Consider the following 18500-nt stretch of genomic DNA (forward strand, 5'->3'; position numbering starts at 1 on the left):
TGAAAACGTATACGGTAAACGTATACGGTATGTGATCCGTGTGACGAAGAAAACACAGTTTTAAATAGCTGGATTTCTAGCGCTATAATATGGAAAGGACCTGGCTGTATTCTGCCAACAAGCAAATGGCGCAATGTTCTCTGGATTGCTTTTTAAGCAAATAATGAGGATAAAGATCCAAATAAAAGTATTCCTGGCCCCTGAGACCTTGGCTTTTGTATAGAAATATCTAACAGCAGCAGAAGGCAGAATTGGAATGGAACCTCTTGTGCTATATGCACTGCAGTCTGCTATATACACTGCCTGCCTGCCTATATACACTGCCTGCCTGATATCTCTGCAGATGGATTAGTTAGTCCTCAAAAGGACTGTTTGTTAAGATGGATATGTGTAATGTACGGTTTTTCTCCCTACACTACCTAATACACAAGCAAATCTCTCCCTGACGCAGCAGCACCTCTCCCTACTCTGCCTGATTCCGGAGTGACTGTGACGAGCACAGCGGCGCCAAGTCTGATATATACCTGATGACGCTGTGCGGCCATCCAATGACTGTAATGCCACAACCACCATGTCTGCGGCATTACAATGAGTGGCAGGCAATCCCTGCATGTTGCTTGGCGCTCTAAAGAGCACCAAACATGCAGGTAGGGGACCCAAGCTCCAGCCGAGCAACCCCGGAAATACTCGGCGAGCGCCGAGCATCTCGAGCAGTGAGATGCTCGGGCGAGCGCCGAGCAGTAGCGAGCATGCTCGCTCATCACTAGTTGATACCATTGTAATACGGTCCTCACGTGTTCAACATGCTCCCGGAAGGTTTTGCTGTGTATTACATTGTCATCCAAGTACAGCTGGCAGATATTGTCCCTCAATCCTTCTAAAAATGTCTCCATGCTCATCTGGAATTCTGCTGGAGCTCCACTGAGCCCAAATGGTATGCGGATCCACTCATATAATTCCCACAGTGTGATGAATGCTGTCAAGGGTCTACTGGACTCTGCGACAAACCCTAGGTGGTATGCCTTACCCTGATCGAGGATAGAGAACCAAGTACATCCTGATAGGCTATCCAGCATATCTTGGATCTTTGGTATCGGGTGTCGATCAGGTACTGACTTTCGGTTTAGTTCCCAGTAATCACAACAGAGTCTCAACGTACCGTCCTTCTTCCTAACACAGACAATCAGAGAGGAATAAAACGACTTTGACTTTTGGACCCAACCTCTGTTGATGAGATCTTGTAAATATTCTTTCACTTCACGGTGTAATAGTTTCGGCACAGACATGTAACTTTTAGTTACTGGGGTTGTGTCTTTCAAATTGATTTTCAATTGCAATGACGGGATACAGCTTATATCAGAGTCATCTTTAAAGAATGCATGACAATCTTCTCTCAGCATCTGTTTTGCTATCGCTATATCTTCAGCACACAAGTGTTCCAGGGATACTGGGGGATCCCAGGACCCTGAGGTGGGTCATGCAATTTCCTCCCCCGGGCAGTTCCTGTTCGTTGGTGGGGAGACTGAATTCACAGTAGACCCTTGGACGAGTCTCACACTGGCTGTATATACTGTTTTAATGGTTTCAATGTGACCTAACACAGTCTTTGGATCCAGTCTAATTTGGTGTTTCGTAGTATTCATCACTGGTACTGTCACTTGAACAAACCCACCAGTAGGAATCGTAAGCACAGTCTCACCTTGAACTAGGCCTTCCGGAAGTTCTGAGGAGTCTTTTGGCACGAACAGTCTTTTCTGGACTTTTCTTCCTGATTCTGCCCGGACTCCACACCTCACCCCCACCATTTGGTTTGCAGGGATGATGGGTGGGCGCCAGCCTACCTTGAATTCTTTTAAGTCCATTGTATTCTGTGCTGTCTTTACTCTATGAGTCACATTTTCTGACACGGCGTTGGGTTTGGCAAGTGATGTGGCAATTGCATCCACCACCAGCGCCCCTGACTTGTGTTTCATGATGACCTCACTGATTAAATTATAACCCAGGATAGGATCCTCTGCACGTTCTGATCACTGGTCATGAGAAAAAGTGTGAGAGTGTGAACTGTGATTGCAGCAGGAGAGCATTAGGACCCTGTGAGTTTTGCCTGGCTGAGCTCAGAGCAGGGGCTGATCAGGAGACCCTGTGTGCTCTGAGGGTGTCTGCTGTGTGAGACGCTGGACGGGGCGTCTGAGGAGAACTGCAAGGACTGAACTACAATAAGACTCTCTCTTTACAAGCTTTCCTGTGGGGGTTGATAACCTCTGGCCCTGGTGAAGCTGTGTCCCTGCTTAAGAACAAGTGCTGAGCTGGGGAAAGCTGTGTGGCTCTTTGGAGTTTTGTGGAAGTCCATGCTGAGTAACTAGAGACTTTGTGCTGAAGTAGCCAAGTGTCGAGTGAGAAGGGAAAAAGACTGAGGATATCATCTCTGTGACGGAGCGCGTGGTCGGTGGTCCGGAAAACAGTGAGTGACTGCGAGAGGAGAGAAGGGGTCCGGTGCCATTCACATTGAGAGGATACTGACAAGCCTTGTGAAGCGATCTTCCCAGACCTTAACCTGAGGCTACAGGACTAAAGTCCCCGGCGTGTGGGCTCGGCATTGGCCGACAAGACAAGGAACCTTTGCTGTTTTTGTGAACGTTGATTTTGTTTGGCGCCAAAGTTTTCCCGGGACTAGCTGCAGCCACCGCGATTCACAGGCCTGTAATAGACCACATCTGAGGTTGAAGGTACCGTAACTTTAAGATACCAGGGTATCCCTATACTAGGGGAATAAGGGCAATTGGTATAGTTTCATGCATTGTTATTGTTAATAGTGGTAGGATTGTACTCAGTGTGCCATCTCAGGGGTCCCTATAGAACACTCTCACTAGACTGACACTGTGTTTAGGTAAAATTGTTCCAGATCTTTAGAGTAATTCACATAAACTGGAAACCTTGAGATTGGCACATTGATTTCAGCTTTTGCTGATTGTGTGTATTTAGTAGAGACAGTGTCCCAGGTAGAACCTGAGACTGATTCATGCAATACTGAATTTTAGTCTAATCCCTGTTTTAGTAAAGAAAGTGTTGTTTATTTCTGTCTCTGTCTCAGTTTGTGACTCACTGGATCTCTCTCGGACCCCCAGTCATTGCAAAGGTACGAAAAGCTCAATGGTGTTGCTGTTCTTCGTGGTCCTCAGTTGGAAAGTCATTTCCACCCAGCCTATGAAAGGGATTTCGGTCTGGTTGACAGCTTTGCCGTGGAGTTCCACTGGTCCTAAGAGTACTTTTAGCGACCGAAGGCAGGTATGTATCAGGTAGCTCCTTCTCCATTCTTCATTGTAAAGGCTCGCTTGGGCTCCTGTGTCCAAGAGTGCTTTTACCAGGAGTCCATCTAGCTGGCACTGTATAAAGCACCTTTCTCTGATTAGGCTGATGAGGCTATCTTTGCTGACCGAGGAATCCTCCTCCCAGGAGCACATCATTTGACCTCCACGCTGGGCATTAAATAATTGATGCCCCTGTCTCTCTTGCAGCTGTTGTAGACAGGAACACACTTGGGGATAGTACTGACGCAGCCGTTTTACCTCATGCGCCGTTCTGGTGTTTGGTGAGACTTGGATTTGCTTCTGGGGCCTCCTCCGTGTCGCGGTTACCAGTCGCCCCACACTGGCAACCTCCTGTCTTTTAACCCAAATGTCCGTAACCATTGGCATTTCTTGGCATAATGTCCTTTCTCACCACATCTTAGACAGTGGACACACACCGTACTCTGATTTGATGAACAGCATGCTTCACAAGCTGGATATCTTCTGTTTTGGAACCCACTCCTGGATCTGAGGGATATCAGTTCTGGCCGGAACAAATCAACTTTTTCACCTCAATCAACTCGGCTCGCAGTTCTCCTATTACTTCCTCCCAGTCAGTGCTGGTGGTTCTATTTTTTGTTGGTGATTTAAGTTTCCCTCCAGGAGGCGGCACTGGAGGGTCTCCATGATGATCTTCGGACTTGCCCCTGTGGGTCTCCAACTTCAGCTGACTCATTTTGGTGATTTTAGGAGCAGAGCCTTTCTTCAACTTTTGTTCGCTCTCTGACTCCAAACTAGCGGCCTCATTTATTTTTTCAATTAGGACTACATCCAAAATGCCAGGATCTTCTAAGTACTGTTTCAGCTGGAACTCGATATCTTTGCTGATTAACCCCGTTCCCAATGATGTCAAGAACTACTTCTGGACTAGTCCAGCATCAAACTTCTCTTCTGCTTCTACATCTCTGGATGCAAACAACAGTCTATCCTTCAGTTCAATAGCTCTGAACAAGAAACTTTGGGGTGATTCATTATTTTTCTGTGATAGGTTAATGAGTGGGTGGAACAATTCTGAAGTACTATCTTCTTTATAGCGCCCTTTTAAAAAAATCATCTTCAGCTGTTGCAAGGTCAGTTGACTCTTCATTTCTAGCATACTATGGAGGTTCAGTCCTGGACTGATCACTTTCACCACCCCTTCAACTATCTCATCTGGCTGGTAGCCTTTCTGAAGCCAGCATCGATCTAGTGCAACAAGTTCATATAAGACAGTCTCTCTTTCTGTTCACACTCTCCAATCTGCTCCAGGATCTTGAATTCTTTCCTTATGGTGTTTTTTGTTAGAGAGGACTATCTCCCTGACTTATCTAACCCGAGCAGGTAATAGGTCCTGTCTGTGTCTATCACACGTTCAGAGGTTTTGGTTGATTCCTGCAGGGCTGTTAGGGCTTTGAATTGTTCTTTCAATTCCTGTAGTTCAGTCTGTGGACGGAAATTCCCACTTTTGGTAATTGGTGCCGCCCCTCCATCCTCCAACTTCAACCTAGTTAGAAACTGTGTTAGTTCCTGGAGCAATGTCCCCATAATGTCTTCTCTCCCAGCTGAGCCATTTTTGCATTAATGGCAGCTAACAGTTGCCTGCGGTTGTGTGCTTTAGAAATCTGTTCTTCTGACATCTTTATATGTTCTGCTACAGTTCTCAATTCTTCACAGGTTAGCTGAAGAAGCAGCTCACTAATTCTGTTAATTTGAATTTCCACATCCATTGCTGCTAGTGAGTTTTCTTTAGGACTGGTCCCCTTTAACTGGTGTAGCAGAGTAGAGTTGAAGTGCTGTGCTGCTGTGTTTTTCCAGACACTTTTCCTCTTCTCCCTCTACACGCTAATTCCCGCTCAGGACTCCCCGTATGGGCCACCAATGTTACACGCACGTCGCTAGGTTCAGATAGGGGTGAGACAGGTTACATGAATTCTTTGGAATCCTGGGGGAACCGTTACTCAGGGCGACCATAGACCATGTGCTGCAGCTTCTCTCAGGCATACAGGGGTATTGACCCTCAGGCACAGACACGTAGGTTGTTTCACTTGCTGACCAGACACACTTGACAAGAGTCCTCATAAATGGTAGAACAGTAGCATTTAATAAGAAACCGCACAGCAACAGGCTCCAGTGACAAACAGTACAGTTTCCTTAGCAGCACAGCAGTTCTCAGTCTCTCCAGTAGTACAGGACAGCACAGTTCTAATGCAAAGGCACATTAATGAACACAGCATTCTTTACAGCACAGTGAGATGGAGGAGGGGGGAGGGTTTGCTGAGGGAGATGATCCCTGTGACACCATTTCATCCAGTACTTATATTTCTGCCTGACAATACTTTGCAATGCTAGTTCAGGACCTCTACCTGACCTGTGCTTAGCTTCACTCCTGACTTGAATCCTTTTCACTTGCAGGGACGCTTCTGTGAGATACAGAACACACACACCACCTTTCTCTTCGGCTCCAGACAGACAGTAAACAACTTCCCCACAATTCCTCTAGGGCTCTGCTCAAACACTCCCCTTCTCCTGTGACTGTGTTAACCCCTCTAGTTGCTGGATGCTTCTGGAGCACAACATTTCCTGTCTCCTGTACTTGTGTTACTTCTAATAGTTGCTGAATGCTTTTAAAGCAACAGCACTACTTTTACTATCACACATAGCTTAAGGCTTATTTAGTGTACAGCATGTCCTAATATTTTTTATTTAGGCGTAATTATAATGACACTTATTTTTAAGGGCAATGTGTCGGAATGTACTGTAGGAGACCAGAGAAGAGGGAAATCTGCAAAGACGAGCTGTGGATGTTCAAATTCGTCATGGTATCTGGACCAGATGAAGAAGAAGAATGGGATGAGATCATTTCCAATTGGAGAAGATGTCAACAAATAAGGTACCTGGATCTAAGGGTGCATTTATACTAGACAATTGCCGTATTTAAACGCCCGTCAACTAGTTAAATGAAGCTGATCGGCAGTCATCTAATGACCTGTGGCTGCAGATTTCTGAATCTCCACAGCATGCGCACTGCGTGCTGTCAGGATTCTCCAATACCAATGGTGAGAGTGGTCGGTCATGTGACTACAAGTATGCGTTATGTATACTGTACTTCTGGCCAAAATTCTGACTATATTTGCGTGGCCTCACTCAGTTCACTTGTATGACATGAGAAACCTAGACAACTCCTTTACTATGCTCCTTCTGTGCACATACTGTATAATAGCATTGTTCTCGGCTGCACATGTTTATACAGGACCATCCGCTGCAGAGAACAATGATATTTAAAGAAGTTGTCCACTACTTTAACACTGATGACCTATTCTTAGGACAGGTCATCAGTGTCTGATCAGTGGAGGTGAGATCAGCTGTTCACGGAGTCGGCATCCAGAACTGCTTAGTTACGGAGCTGCACAGCACAGGGGGCAGACATGCCGCTGCCACTATACAGTAGATGGAGCTGTGAAGCTCCATAACTGAGCAGTTCCAGTTGCTGCTGACATCAAGAACAGTTGATCGACGGAGATGCCGGGTGTTGCATCCCCACCGTTCAGACTGATGACCTATCGACCTATTCTAAGGATAGGTCATCAGTGTTAAAGTAGTGAACAACCTCTCTAAGCGAGCTTATAACTTATTTCACTCAATTGACGAACATTTTGCTTGTGCATCGGGTGATTGACAGCCTGTTCTGTGTAAATATGTTCAGTGGCTCTGTCGGGGCTTAGATCTGAACCTCACAAAACAGCATTCAGTGATATCAGCTGAATGGACCATTGACTATAATGATGCAGGCGGAGTCAGCATGTGCTCTGTCGTGCATCATTTTTGGCCATATACGCCTGGTTGAGTCAGGTGGAAAGATGATGAAGGAGGCGTCTGATTGGCTCCAAATTTATTTTACAGCAGAACAACGAGCCCAAACATACAGCCAATACCATTAAAGAGGTTGTCCAGACTTGGAACAAGAGTCTGCATTCACTGTATGTGACTGCTGCATGGTGACAGCTTGTGGTGCGCACTACCAAAGGCGGATTATAATGAGGGCAATCTGAGCTCCGGGGGGTCCACGGCCAGATTTCCCTCATTATAATATGTGCGGCCCCGCGGCACATACCGGTTGTCAGAGGCGGGGGGGTGGCCCGGACCGCTCCTCCTTCTTTGGCCGGGCCAGCACTGCAGCTGTTAACTTTCCTGTGTGCTGGCCCGGCCGCGTCACTGCTAGGAGACACGGCCCTGTGCGCGGCCATGTCTGCTAGTGTGACGTCACGCAGTGCGCGCCCGGCCTGCACTGCTGCACCGGAGAGGAGCTGGAGGACTGGAGCCGGGGGATGGTGAGTGTGTGTGTGTGTGTGTGATTGAGTGAGTGAGTGTGTGTGTGTGTGCAGATATCATTGTGTGATGTCTGTTTATATGTATTTTTGTGTTTCAAATGTGTTTATGCGTGTATGTATATGTCTGTATATGTTTGTGTGTGTGCGTGACTGAGTGCGGCCTCCCGCTGTATATAGATGGCACCGTGTGGCCTCCTGCTGTGTATAGATGGCGCCGTGCAGCCTCCTGCTGTGTATAGATGGCTACGTGCGGCCTCCTGCTGTGTATAGATGGCTACGTGCAGCCTCCCGCTGTGTATAGATGGCACCGTGCGGCCTCCCGTTGTGTATAGATGGCTACATGCAGCCTCCCACTGTGTATAGATGGCACCGTGCGGCCTCCTGTTGTGTATAGATGGCTACGTGCAGCCCCCTGCTGTGTATAGATGGTGCCATGCGGCCTCCCACTGTGTATAGATGGCACCATGCGGCCTCCTGCTGTGTATAGATGGCTTTGTGCGGCCTCCTGCTGTGTATAGATGGCTAAGCGCGGCCTCCCGCTGTGTATAGATGGCTACGTGCGGCCTCCCGCTGTGTATAGATGGCTACGTGCGGCCTCCCACTGTGTTTAGATAGCACCGTGCATCCTCCCGTTGTGTATAGATAGCGCTGTGCGGCCTCCCGCTGTGTATAGATGGCGCCATGCAGCCTCACGCTGTGTATAGATGGCACCATGCGGCCTCCCGCTGTGTATAGATGGCTACGTGCGGCCTCCCGCTGTGTATAGATGGCTACGTGTGGCCCCCTGCTGTGTATAGATGGCTATGTGCGGCCTCCTGCTGTGTATAGATGGCTACGTGCAGCCTCCCGCTGTGTATAGATGGCACCGTGCGGCCCCCTGCTGTGTATAGATGGTACCGTGTGGCCTCCTGCTGTGTATAGATGGCTACGTGTGTCCTCCTGCTGTGTATAGATGGCACCGTGTGGCCCCCTGCTGTGTATAGATGGCTACTTGCGGCCTCCCGCTGTGTATAGATGGCTACGTGCGGCCTCCCGCTGTGTATAGATGGCTACGTGCGGCCTCCCACTGTGTTTAGATAGCACCGTGCGTCCTCCCGTTGTGTATAGATAGCGCTGTGCGGCCTCCCGCTGTGTATAGATGGCGCCATGCAGCCTCACGCTGTGTATAGATGGCACCATGCGGCCTCCCGCTGTGTATAGATGGCTACGTGCGGCCTCCCGCTGTGTATAGATGGCTACGTGTGGCCCCCTGCTGTGTATAGATGGCTATGTGCGGCCTCCTGCTGTGTATAGATGGCTACGTGCAGCCTCCCGCTGTGTATAGATGGCACAGTGCGGCCCCCTGCTGTGTATAGATGGTACCGTGTGGCCTCCTGCTGTGTATAGATGGCTACGTGTGTCCTCCTGCTGTGTATAGATGGCACCGTGCGGCCCCCTGCTGTGTATAGATGGCTACTTGTGGCCTCCCGCTGTGTATAGATGGCTACGTGTGGCCCCCTGCTGTGTATAGATGGCTACGTGCGGCCTCCTGCTGTGTATAGATGACGCAGTGTGGCCCCCTGCTGTGTATAGATGGCTACGTGCGGCCTCCTGCTGTGTATAGATGGCTACATGCGGCCTCCTGCTGTGTATAGATGGCTACGTGCGGCCTCCTGCTGTGTATAGATGGCACCGTGTGGCCCCCTGCTGTGTATAGATGGCTATGTGTGCTCAATATTAAGCTATACAATTAATGTAAAGCTATGTGCCCACGATGCAGAAATGCTCCGGATTTTTTTTGAGCCTTTCTGCTTCTCCCTGGCAGAAAAAACTCATGCGGATTGTACATGCGGATTGTACATGCGGATTGTACATGTGTTTTTCCTGCCAGGGACAAGCGGATGTGAAGCGTTCTTCACATGCATTTCCGCATGCGGGTTGTCAAGCGCTTTCCAAGCGATTTTAGCATCACTTGGAAAAGTACTTGACAACTTAGTCACACTACATAAATCCATGCAACTGGCATGGATTTATATAGTGTGACCGTAAAAGAATGGTAAAAATTAAAAAATAAATATATACTTACCATCTGATGGCCTGCCGACGTCAGCGGTCGCGTGACCCGTCACATGACTAAATGACGTCACCACAGGTCCTTTAGTCTACCGCGAGCTGCCGGCAAGCCAGGACGCATCGGATAAAGACACCGTGGGCCATCAGAAGGTAAATATAATATTTATTTTTTATTTTACTCTTTTTTTACAGGTTCTATGGTACCCGGGTCTGGTGGAGAGTCTCCTCCTCTCCAGACCCGGGTACCATCCACACATTGAAACGCATGGAATCCGCATGTGGACATGTAGTGATGCGGATTACATGAGTTCCAATGCAAGTCAATGGCGGCGAAAACGCTGCGCTTCCGCAAAATAATTGGTTGTGCTGTGGATTTTTCCGCAATGATAATCCGCAGCGGAAATTTCCGCAGCATGTGCACAGCACATGCGGATTATCATTGGGGAACATGGCAGACCTTCTACCAAACGTTTTTTAAGCGTTTCTGCAGCGGAATTGCCTCTGCGGAAACGCTTAAAAAACGCATCGTGGGCACACAGCCTAAAAAAAATTATTATAATTAATATATTAATATTGTGCCAAATTAATTTCACGTGAACTATCACATGATCTATCACAGGGGATCATGTGACATGTGATACATCAGGTGTGTAGGTGTGTGTGTGTGTGGGGGGGGGGTCCCGCACCTTCTAAACTGCCCGGGGCCCTTGCTACTCTTAATCCACCTCTGCGCACTACACATGATATTACGATTCCCTGATGCAAGATAGCGGTCACGTGACCTCATGCATGTGATTTGTCTACCTGGAGTCACATGCCGACTCTATATATTCAGCTTCTCTCAATAAAAGTGAATTGATTGCATTTGTTGCTTAGTGATGAACTTGAATAATAACGTGACCTTCCAAGGTACAGTGTCCATTTTAGGACATGATCAGATATCAAAATCAAACATCAGAATGATGTCAGTTTGAGGCTAAATACCCTGTCTGAGAACTGATTTTAATGTGATTCTGACAAGTGATTTTGACGAGTGATTCTGATCACTTGTCAGAATCACTTATCAAAATCAATTGTCAGGATCACTTGTCAGAATCATTTGTCAAAATCACTTGTCAGAATCACTTGTCAGACAGGGTATTTAGCCTCAAACTGACATCATTCTGATGTTTGATTTTGATATCTGATCATATCCTAAAATCGACACTGTACCAAAGGTTTTGGATTGGCTGGAAGAGAGCAAATCTTCAGTGAAAAACAACGGAAGAAAAAAAAATTGAAGCAACTAGGATGACAACTGAGAAAAAAAATCAGTCCGCTTCTCTCAGATTGTAACACACAGATGTGTGAATCTAGCATCAGGCTGTCGGCCAAGCACGTTGATATCGGCAGGTTTGGCCGACCTTAGTCTAATGTGTATGGGGACCTTAACTACTATCTAAAAGGGAACGGGCACTTTTAGGCCTCATGCACACGTTTGTTTTTAAACACGTACGTGTAAAATGTTTCTGATGTCATCAGCGTACGGTCTGTGTGTCATTAACGAACGGTCCGTGTGTCATCATCGTATGGTCTGTGTATCATCAGCGTACCGTCCCTGTGTCATCAGGGTATGGTCCGTGTGTAGTGATGAGTGAACGTGCTTGCCACAGCTCGGTACTCGCCCGAGCATCACAGTGCTCGACAAGCTCGGCGCTCGGAGAGTATTTCCGGGTTGCTTGAGCGGAAACTCGGGTCCCCACTCTGCATTTTTGGCACTTTTTAGACAGCCGATGAACATGCAGGGTTTGCTTGCCACGCACTGTAATGCCGTAGCCATGTTGGTTGTGGACATTGCAGTGATTGGCTGGCCGCATAGCGTCATCAGGTCTATATAAGACCTGGGGTCGCTATGCTCGTCACAGTCTACCCCGGAATCAGGCAGAGTATGGAGAGCTGCTGCTGAGTCAGTAAGAGATTTGCTTGTTTAGCGTTAGTATAGATATTCCACAACATATATCTATATCCATCTGAACTAACAGTCCTTCTGAGGACTAATCCAGGTGCATATTTTCAGTGGTGAAGGTGATAACAGGAGTTAGGTAGGCAGGCAGTGTATGTGGCAGACTGCAGTGCATATAGTGCAAGAGGGTCCATAGCACGTTCCTGCTGCTGCTGTTCTTACAGATATTTGTAGACATAGCCCCATATATAAGGGGCCAGGGTCAATTTTTTTTATCTTAATCCTGATTATTTGCTTAAAAAGCAATCCAGAGTACACATTTCTTCTGCTCTATTTGCTTGTTAGCACTGCAGAATACAGCCAGATCTTTTCCTTATTAGAGCAATAAAAATCCAGAAATTTGAACTGATCGTGGAAAATAATGTCTTACATTTTCATTTTGTTGCAGTGTGTCGGTCAAGCTATTCACACTAGGTCTCTGAGAAGAATAGTATTACTAAACTACAGGCCTGCTATTTAAAACTGTGGTTCTCTGTCAGACGTATCTCACATATAACAGCGTTCCAAAATCAGCCATTTCTGCCTTCCATTTTATTGCAGTGTGCCGGTCAAGCTATTCACACTAGGTCTCTGTGAAGAATAGTATTAGTAAATTACAGGCCTGCTATTTAAACCAGTGGTTCTCTGTCAGATGTATCTCACATATAACTGTGTTCCAAAATCAGCCATTTCTATTGAGCGTGGAAAATATTGTCCTCCATTTAAAATGGGCAAGGTGCGTGGCAAGGGATGGGGAAGTGGATGTGATGGTGATGGTGCATGCAGAGGCCGAGGCCGTTGGCAAGCTGAAAATGCACACCCACATCTTATCGAAGAAGCAGTGTGGTGGCCGCAGACAGAAGGCAGGCAACCGTTCCCCGTAACACCAACACGAAGGAAGTTGCCAGTACAACTGTTAGGTCTTCCCGAGTCTGGTTGATTTTTAAAGACTCTGCCGATAACCCCAAAAAGGCCATTTGCACCACCTGCCAGGCCAGCATCAGCAGGGGTGGCAAAACGACCAGCCTGACCACCACCAGCATGATCAGGCACATGGCAGCAAAGCACCCGACTTTGTGGGCCGAACCCCTGCGTCCAGGAACAGTGTCTGCAGGTGGCACCATTGCTTCTTCCGCTGTTGTGCATGCAAGCCAATCCCCTGTCCATGGTGCATGCGAAGATGCCTCCTGCCCTGGACCTATCATTGCGCACTCTCAAGGAGCAGCATCAGGAAGCACGTCCATGTACTTGTCACAGCGCAGCTTTCAGTTGTCCATACCCCAGTCCTGGGAACGCAAGCGCAAATATGCAGCCAACGCCGCACAGGCCGCACTACTAAATTCACACATTTCACGACTGCTTGCGCTCGAAATGTTACCTTTTAGGCTCATGGAGATGGAAGCATTCCGCAACCTGATGGCGGCGGCCGTCCCAAGGTACTCGGTCCCCGGCCGCCACTATTTCTCCCGGTGTGCCGTCCCCGCATTACACAAGCACGTGTCCCAAAACATTAGCCGTGCCCTCAACAACGCAGTTACCGGGAAAGCCCACCTAACCACGGACACGTGGACAAGTGCTTGTGGGCAGGGAAGGTACATCTTGCTGATGGCACACTGGGTTAACCTAGTGGAAGCAGGGACCCAGTTGGACCTTGGGACGGAAAACGTCCTTCCGACGCCAAGGATTGTGGGCCCTAGGTCAATCAGAGTTGCCCCCACGGTCTACAGCTCCTGCACCTCATCCTCCTCAGCCTCCTCCTCCTCCTCTTCAGCCTCCATCTCCGAAATGACCAAATCAGTCACAAGCTGGAAGCACTGCAGCACTGCCTCGGCCAAGCGGCAACAGGCTGTGCTGAAGCTAATATGCTTAGGTGACAAACCGCACAATACTGAAGAGTTGTGGACAGCTCTGAAAGAGCAGGCAGATCTGTGGCTCACACCGCTGAACCTACAGCCAGGCATGGTCGTGTGTGACAATGGCCGGAACCTGGTGACGGCTCTGAGACGAGGCGAGCTCACACACATACCATGCCTGGCCCATGTGCTTTACCTCGTGGTTCAGCGGTTTCTCAAATCCTACCCAGAGCTGCCGGATCTGCTTGTTAAAGTACGCCGCCTAAGTGCCCATTTTAGAAAGTTACCTTCAGCTACCGCCGCCCTTGCCGTGTTTCAGCAGTGTTTGCAGCTTCCGGCTCACAGACTGGTGTGTGATGTCCCCACGCATTGGAACTTTACACTGCAGATGTTGGGAAGGATTTGTGAGCAGAAGAGGGCAGTTGTTGAGTACCAGCATCAACAAGGCCATCGGTATTCAGTTCAGACTCCACACATAAGACCTCAAGAGTGGACATGGATGTCAGACGTGTATGTGGTCGTAAGGAGGAAAGCTGATGACAGCCCAGTGTATGAAATCTGATTGGAAATCGGAGACAAGAAAACCAGAATAGTTCATCGCAATTTACTACTACCCTGTGATTATCTCCCACCACAACAAGACTTCCCAAAAGTAAACCGACATCGTCCGAGATTGACTAAGGGACCACCACAGGCTGATGCTCCGGAGGTGGATTATGACCTTGAAAGTTCCGATGGAGAAGAACACACCGTTGTATTTCTCAGACCGGCAAGGAGAGGGATGTACCATCCTCAGGGGAGTGAACTAAGTCCTGAGGCTCCAGAGTTCGTATCAAGGAGTACAGATGAAGTCCAATTCAGATCTGATGATCAAACACCGGCCCCTGAAGAGACCAATCGACACTCAGGAGGAGCGGAATTACCAGACCGTATGGAAACAAGCGACTCAGGAGAAGTACAGGAAATTACAGAGGAAGCTCCAAGAGCATCTGAGGAAGCACGGGAAATGAGTGTGGCGGAAGAAAGTCCTGTGACCGAAGAACCCGTGGTATCTGAAGAACAACCCACCAGGAGGATGTCAACTTGAGAAGTGAGGAGGCCCATGATGCTGACGTACTAGACACTTGGTGAACCGAGTCAAATGCCAAGGACTGTCGACTGAAAACAGGTATCTCTGCCTGTGGACCAGGTAAGCCTTCTTGAGTGGTATTCACCATGGAGAGGCAGTATGGAAGATGTGGCCTACTAGAAAGACTTGTTTTCTTGCTTTGATTTTTCTTAAAAGACTTTGTAGAAACAAAGAACTGTTAAAGCATAGATAGAGAAAGCTGGCTGAAGACGTACGAAAAGCTCCAGCTGAAGAGATGCTGATTGTTTAAATTGTGTTAACTGTTTATTTCTTACAGGAGTCCTACAAGAAAAAGGTTGTAAGAATAGGTTGTTATTCAAGTTTATGAACGTTATACCAATTTGTCATTGCCAATTTGTCTATAAAGCTATCCAACTTTCACTACAGTCTCAGAATTGGTCAGATTGACCAATTAAGACGAATATCAAGGACGAAATTCAAAAAGGAGGGAAGAGTGTGACATGCAGAAGTAGTGCTTTTGATTTAAAAGCATTCAGAAACTATTAGAAGTAACTCAAGCACAGAAGACAGGAAGTGTTCTGCTCCAGAAGCATCCAGCAACTAGAGGGGTTAACACAGTCACAGGAGAAGGGGAGTGTTTTAGCAGAGCCCCAGGGGGATTGTGGGGAAGTTGTTTACTGTCTGTCTGGAGCCGAAGAGAAAGGTGCTGTGTGTGTTCTGTATCTCACAGAAGCGCCCCTGCAAGTGAAAAGGATTCATGTCAGGAGTGAAGCTAAACACAGGTCAGGTAGAGTTCTTGAACTAGCAGTGCAGAGTATTGTCAGAGAGAAAGATAAGAACTGGAAGAAATGGTGTCACAGGGATCATCTCCCTCAGCAAACCCCCCCCCCCCTCCTCAATCTCACTGTGCTGTAAAGAATGCTGTGTTCATTAATGTGCCTTTGCATTAGAACTGTGCTGTCCTGTACTACTGGGAAGACTGAGAACTGCTGTGCTACTAAGGAAATTGTACTGTTTGTCACTGGAGCCTGTTGCTCATAAGACTTAACTTGCACTGGCTGTGCGGCTTCTTATTAAATGCTACTGTTCTGCCGTTTATGAGGACTCTTGTCAAGTGTGTCTGGTCAGCAAGTGAAACAACCTATGTGTCTGTGCCTGAGGGTCAATACCCCTGTATGCCTGAAAGAAGCTGCAGCACATGGTCTATGGTCGCCCTGAGTAACGGTTCCCCCAGGATTCCAAAGAATTCATGTAACCTGTCTCGCCCCTATCTGAAACTAGCGGCGTGCGTGTAACATATGCACTTGAATAAATATTTGCCCCACTGTGCTCCTTGCCCAAAAACTGACCCCCACTCTGTCCCCTTTATGATACATTGGATTAAACAAAAAGCAGTCTATGGAGCGCTAAAGAAATTAACACTGGAGATGACAGATTAGGGCTAAAAATTAAAATTTAATGGGCCCTTTTCACAACGCGTTTCGACAGTGAACTATCTTCCTCAGGTGGTACATAAGACATATATAGACAAAACTTCACAGTAATTGGTTAATACTAGTGTTGAGCGAGCATGCTCGACACTGCTCGTTACTCGAGCAAGCATCACGCTACTCGGGATGTTCGGCGAGCACCAAACATTTTCGGGTTACTCGGGCGGGAGCTCGGGTCTCCGCCCTGCACGTTTGGCGCTCTTTACAGAGCCAATGAACATGCAGGGATTGCCAGCCAGTCACTGTAATGCCGCAGCCATGTTGTTTGTGGGCATTACAGTGATTGGCTGGCCACACAGCGTCACCTCGAGTATTTAAAACCAGGCGCCACCATCTTAGACACAGTCGCTCCGGATCAGCCAGTGTTGGGTCAGTGCTGCTGAGTTAGGGAGAGATATATAGTGCGAAATAGGTAGTGTAGGGTCTCTAAAGGCTGCCAAATCAAACAAACAGTCCTTCTCAGGACTAATATCCATCCCAGATATCAGGCAGGAAGGCAGGCTGTATAGGAGACGCAGTGGTTATACCAGCAAACGCTGCATTACAGTCCTGTGTGCTCCTGTTGGTCAAATTGCTAGACTTATCAGCCCGGTCTCAGGGGCCAGGAAAAATTATTATTTTTTTTATCTAAATCCTGTTTGTTTTGTTTTCCTCAGTCAGACTGTACAAATACCCGTCTTCTTAACCTTTTGGTATTTTTTCCCCCTCCCAAAAAAACTTGAGTGTGCTGTAACTGTTCAGACACCAATATATCTGTTTAAAAGAGTCTGGTGTAAGCCAGAAAAATAGAACTGTGGTTTTGCAGTTCCACGGGTCAAATCTCTGTATTATCCTGTTTTTGGCATTTTTTGCCGTAAAAAAAAACTGTAATAGTGTCTCCCTGACTGGTCAGACACCAATATATCTGTTTAAAAGAGTCTTGTGTAGGCCAGAAAAATAGAACTGTGGTTTTGCAGTTCCACGGGTCAAATCTCTGTATTATCCTGTTTTTGGCATTTTTTGCCATAAAAAAACTGTAATAGTGTCTCCCTGACTGGTCAGACACCAATATATCTGTTTAAAAGAGTCTGGTGTACGCCACATAACTATAACTGTGGTTTTGCAGTTCCACGGGTCAAATCTCTGTATTATCCTGTTTTTGGCATTTTTTGCCTTAAAAAAAAAGCTGTAATAGTGTCTCCCTGACTGGTCAGACACCAATATATCTGTTTAAAAGAGTCTGGTGTAGGCCAGAAAAATAGAACTGTGGTTTTGCAGTTCCACTGGTCAAATCTCTGTATTATCCTGTTTTTGGTATTTTTTGCCATAAAAAAACTGTAATAGTGTCTCCCTGACAGGTCAGACACCAATATATCTGTTTAAAAGAGTCTGGTGTACGCCACATAACTATAACTGTGGTTTTGCAGTTCCACGGGTCAAATCTCTGTATTATCCTGTTTTTGGCATTTTTTGCCGTTAAAAAAAACTGTAATAGTGTCTCCCTGACTGGTCAGACACCAATATATCTGTTTAAAAGAGTCTGGTGTAGGCCTAACAAATAGAACTGTGGTTTACCTCTTCCACGGTTCTAATCTCCTTTTTATTACCCTTTTTCCATTGATAGTGCGAGTGTTAACTATTTTACTACATTTTCAATGGGCAAGGCGCGTGGCAAGGGATGTGGAACTGGACTTTCTGGTGATGGTGCGTGTAGAGGACGGGGCCGTGGCCAAGGTGAAAATGTGCCACAACCAACAGCCACATCTTCTCGCTCCCACTTCTTGACCGAATTACTAGGGAAGCACACTACAACACCAGAATTGCGAACTGATCAGTGTGAACAGGTTATTAATTGTATAGCAGATAATACTTCCAGTTACCTGGGCACCACCACCTCCGGTCTGTCTTCCACACGGTCAAGTTTTAGTAGCCGTGAGTCTCGACCGCTTACTCCTCCTCACCTTGATGCTCCTTCCTCCCACCATGCCAAGTGTCGTCAGACAGCAACTGATCCCACACTTGGACACTCTGAAGAGCTGTTCACTGGTCCATTTCCATATTTATGCCCCTCGCCTGCTCTGCTTGAAGTGGTGGAAGAGGAGATCCCATGTAGCGATGCCCAAATATTTGAACAGCCACGGCCACAGGAAGTCGACGCTGGCAATTTGTCACAAGAGGTGGACGATGACAAGACACAATTGCCATGAAGTGAGGAGGAGGATCGTGGTGCGCAAGTGGAAGAGGAGGAGGTGGTGGATGATCTAGTAACTGACCTAACGTGGCAGGAGGACACGCAGAGCGAGGCCAGCAGCACACAGGGGGAGGGAGGCTGAGTACCCCAACAGGCAGGAAGAAGCAGTGTGGTGGCCGCACACGGAAGGTGGGCAACAGTTCCCCGTAA

At 47.5% G+C, this 18500-nt stretch overlaps 1 long non-coding RNA gene across 1 annotated transcript in view; it reads left to right on the forward strand.

The window, feature by feature from the left end:
• The window catches only part of LOC141270984 (uncharacterized), a 194669-nt gene extending 188513 nt beyond the window's left edge, over positions 1 to 6156 (forward strand). The window contains exon 3 of the long non-coding RNA XR_012321790.1: positions 6063 to 6156. This is a non-coding gene — a long non-coding RNA (uncharacterized lncRNA). The remainder of the gene's footprint in view (positions 1 to 6062) is intronic.
• The last annotated feature ends 12344 nt before the right edge of the window (positions 6157 to 18500 follow it).

This window comes from Phyllobates terribilis, unplaced genomic scaffold (assembly GCF_046119375.1).
Source record: "Phyllobates terribilis strain yellow unplaced genomic scaffold, ASM4611937v1 Scaffold_5__5_contigs__length_657084704, whole genome shotgun sequence".
NCBI lineage: Eukaryota > Metazoa > Chordata > Amphibia > Anura > Dendrobatidae > Phyllobates > Phyllobates terribilis.